The following is a 3,927-nucleotide window of genomic DNA, read 5'->3' as shown; positions in this document are numbered from 1 at the left end:
GTCTTTCTCCCAAGTGGGGTTAAAGCCAGTTACATCCCATTAGATAGCAGTCTTGTGTATATGTCATGGATGTCCATCATTTCTGGCTAGGTATATTCTCTCTGTAGAGTTACATTTCTCAGGATTTTTGAGTCTCTTCCCCCCCCCCCCCCCCCATGCTGGGATATAACCCGTTTCAACTTACTGGATTGCATTTTTTTTTCTTTTACAAAAATATAGAATGCTTCATGAATTTGCATGTCATCCTTGCGCAGGGGCCATGCTAATCTTCTCTGTATCGTTCCAGTTTTAGTATATGTGCTGCCGGAGCGTGTACAACATTTTTGTTTTTAAGGATTTGGTTATATTTGAAGGTAGTAAGGAAGGAATCAATAGAGAAAGATAATTTGATACTAGAGAGAGAGAAAATGATTGAGGGAGTGGTGGCAATCTAATGGAGAAGATGCAAAAGGATGAAATCAAAAGCATACATAGAAGAATGTTGTTCATCCTTCATTCTCAAAGACACCAGGAGGGTGATGTCTTGACTTGCAAGTGAATTGAATTTAAGTGAGTCAGAGCTGTGCAAAGTCATCATCAGCCTCACTCTCTCTTACCAATAGGGTTAGACTTCACTATTAGAAGGGCTAAATCAGGTTCAGAGTTTGGGGAAAAGGCAGAGAGAGTAGGGACGATGTTGAGGTGTTATGAGATGAAGTGAATGGGAGAAAAAAGAACCCATGATAAATGGCTTCAATTTTCTAAGTAAATAAGAGGAAAGGAGGTATTGAGAGACATGAGGAAGAAGGTTTGAATAGTTTCTGAGGGAGGAAGATAGGAGATCTGACTTTTTTGTGACTCCATTTGGGGTTTTCTTGACAAAAATACTGGAATTATTTGCTATGTGCTATTTCCTTCTCTTGCTCATTTTATAAATGAGGAAACTGAGGCAAAAAAGGGATGTGTCTTGCCCAGGATCACATATGTAGTAGCTGTCTGAGACCAGATTTGAACTCAGGAAGATTTGACTCCAGGTCAGGTATTCTGTCTACTGCACCATCTAGCAGACCTGAATTAGTCTAATGACCTATTCAAAGTTTAATAACATGAATTCGTAGTGTTAAGAGAAAACCCCTGTTCAGGCCTCTCCTTGATTACTAAGGCAACCTCAGGAAATAAGCCAGGAGTTATTAACTCACCAGGACAGCAAGCAGTTGGAGTCTGGTGACTTGATTCAAACTGCAAGCTGCTTTTTTTTTTATAGATATGAGCAAACAACTTCCATGTAAGAGCAAAAGTATGGTGACTGGTACATGTAATCAATTCGAAGATGGAATTAGCTCCTCCCTAATTGCAGTATGATAGGGAGATGGGATTAGTGTACCATCACCTGTCAGATGTCATGCATCTTGTTTTAATATTTAAAACTCTATTCTGAGAAGAGCTCCATAGGCTTCAGCAGACTGCCAGAAGGTCCATAACACAAAAAGTTTGAATAGCTCTTGCTGAAAAAGAGCATCACTAGTTCCTGTCTAATAGAAATTGGGTTGTCTCTGATTTGGGCAGCTCACTCTCACCAGAATATTGGGTATTCTCTGGGTACAGTCTTCTCATCTTTAAAATGAAGGACTTGGAACAGATAATGTCCAAGATTTCTTCCAACTCTAAATTCTAAATATACATGGAAATTGTCTTTATTACCATTCTTTGCACCTATCCCTATCAAAACCTCTGTTGTTGGTGACTTAAAAGGTCAACTTTCTAAGTGAAGCATATTGCTGTGGTATTAAAAAAAATCTTGGGTATCTTTAACAGATGATAATGCCTTTTCTCAATTCTTCAGGAAGTCAGTGGGTGAGTTGATCCTCTTTCCATATTTCCCACTTTTTAAATTTTTTTTAGCTTTTGCAGAGTGATGGGTTAAGTGACTTGCTTAAGGTCATACAGCTAGGTAACTATTAAGTGTCAGATTGGTTTTGAATTCAGGTCCTCCTGTCTCTAGGGATAGTGCTCAATCCACTGCGCCACCTGGCTGCCTCCCATATCTCTCACTTCTAAAGGCCATCTTTTGGCATTGGATCATCTTCTCTTTGATGTTCTCTTTAAGGTGACCAACCTGAAATAAAACTCTGGAGAGACAGAAAGCACTCAGTGTGACTTGCAACCAGGGCTCCCGGGGACAGCATCCTCTCTTCAGAGAGGTCCAACTGCTGGTTTCAAAGAAGAAAGAGCATGTTGCAATCCCTTCCTGGACAGGGGTTTGGGATATCAGGAACATGTGGCCCCAGAGAGAACAACCCTGGCCACACTAGGCCCCCCAGGGACTTTTCTATCAAGTTTACATTTGGGAAAGCATCTGAACTCCTCATATAAATGACCATTGATCTAGAGTTGGAATGGATCACCCCTCTTTTACACACAGGGAGACTGAACCTTGGGCAGGGGTACAAGGGAATCATTTGACTAAGTGAGAGTAAATTCTTAAATTACCAGTGGGAATATTTATAACTAGGAAATTAGCAAATGCTATAGATCAGGTTGTCATTTATTTATTTTTATTGTATGGATTTAAGAATGAGATGGAGAAAATGTTAAAACAAATTAAGCTTAAAAGTATATTATGAATTTTAGGGCGACAGATTGTTAAATATTTACCAGCACCCCTGGAGGGAGGAAGAGCCACCATAAGTCATAAGACTGGGAGGTGAGATTTGAACCTCTTTACCAGGCTTTTTCCTGGTACTTCTCTTCTCATTCCCTTCTTATTCCCAAATGCTCTGAGATTGTCTTCCATTTACACTGTTATTGTAATTGTTGTTGGGCCTTCATTTTTATTTTAGGTTTTTGCAAGGCAATGGGGTTAGTGGCTTGCCCAAGGGCACACAGCTAAGTAATTATTAAGTGTCTGAGACCCAATTTGAATTCAGGTACTCCTGACTCCAGGGCTGGTGCTCTATCCACTGTGCCACTTAGCTGCCCTTGGTCCTTCATTTTTGAAGAGGACTAATGACATCACAGAGTCATATCTTGCATGTGATATATCTTGAATGTAATAAGTTGCCTGTTATCATGCTTAATAGATTGTGAGCTTCTTGAAGGCAGGGATGGTGTTTCTGATTTTTTTTAATCACTAACTTTTAACACATAGGAAGCACTTATGGGGACCTACATAGAACAATGGACAAAATTCCGTGTCAGAAATCAGAAAGATACATCTTGAATTCAAATCTGACCACGGATCCTTACTAGCTGTGTGAACCTGGGCAAGTCACTTAATACTATTGGCCTCAGTTTTTTCATCTGTAAAATGAGCTGGAGTAGGAAATGGCAAACTACTCTAGTATCTTTGCCAAATCAGGTCATGGAGAGGCACACCTGACTGAACAACAAATAGTGTTGTATAATTTGCTTTTGATGCTGTATGAAACAGGTTTTGTCAGAGTCACTTTGGACCATTTTGATTCTTACATGACTATAGAAATACCTGTAAACTGTCTGGTATTCAAGATCGTCAACATCCTACTCTAGATTTCTCTCTAGAATTGTTCTTTCACAGACCTTCCCCTCTGTTCACATTGATTATTCACTCAGCCTGAAACCTAGCATTTTCCATCTTCATATACTGATACTCCTGCTCTCTTCTGTCTTAAATATTGCCCCTTCTTCTGAACTTAGATTAAATACTACCCCATACATTCTTCCTTTTGACTTTGCCCACATATAGTTTTTATCCCACATCTCCCTTCCCCATTACAATATGCATAGAACCTTCCTATTCCTTTTATTATTATTATTATTATTATTATTATTATTATTATTATTATTGAATAATAAACTCTAGTGGCTCCCCATTACTTCCAGAATAAAATATAAAATCCTCTTTTTAACTTTTAAAGTCCTTCATAACCTGGCCTCCTCTTCCCTTTAGAGTCTTCTTGTTCCCTTCAC

General features: G+C 39.1%; 1 non-coding gene across 1 annotated transcript; it reads right to left on the bottom strand.

Moving 5' to 3' along the window:
- Positions 1–209: 209 nt before the first annotated feature.
- On the bottom strand, positions 210–316 carry LOC141503590 (U6 spliceosomal RNA). The gene has a single exon (XR_012472936.1). It is a non-coding gene; the product is annotated as a U6 spliceosomal RNA (small nuclear RNA).
- Positions 317–3,927: the final 3,611 nt, after the last annotated feature.

Source organism: Macrotis lagotis, chromosome X (genome assembly GCF_037893015.1).
Source record: "Macrotis lagotis isolate mMagLag1 chromosome X, bilby.v1.9.chrom.fasta, whole genome shotgun sequence".
Classification (NCBI taxonomy): domain Eukaryota; kingdom Metazoa; phylum Chordata; class Mammalia; order Peramelemorphia; family Peramelidae; genus Macrotis; species Macrotis lagotis.
This window is presented reverse-complemented; position numbering and strand designations above follow the sequence as displayed.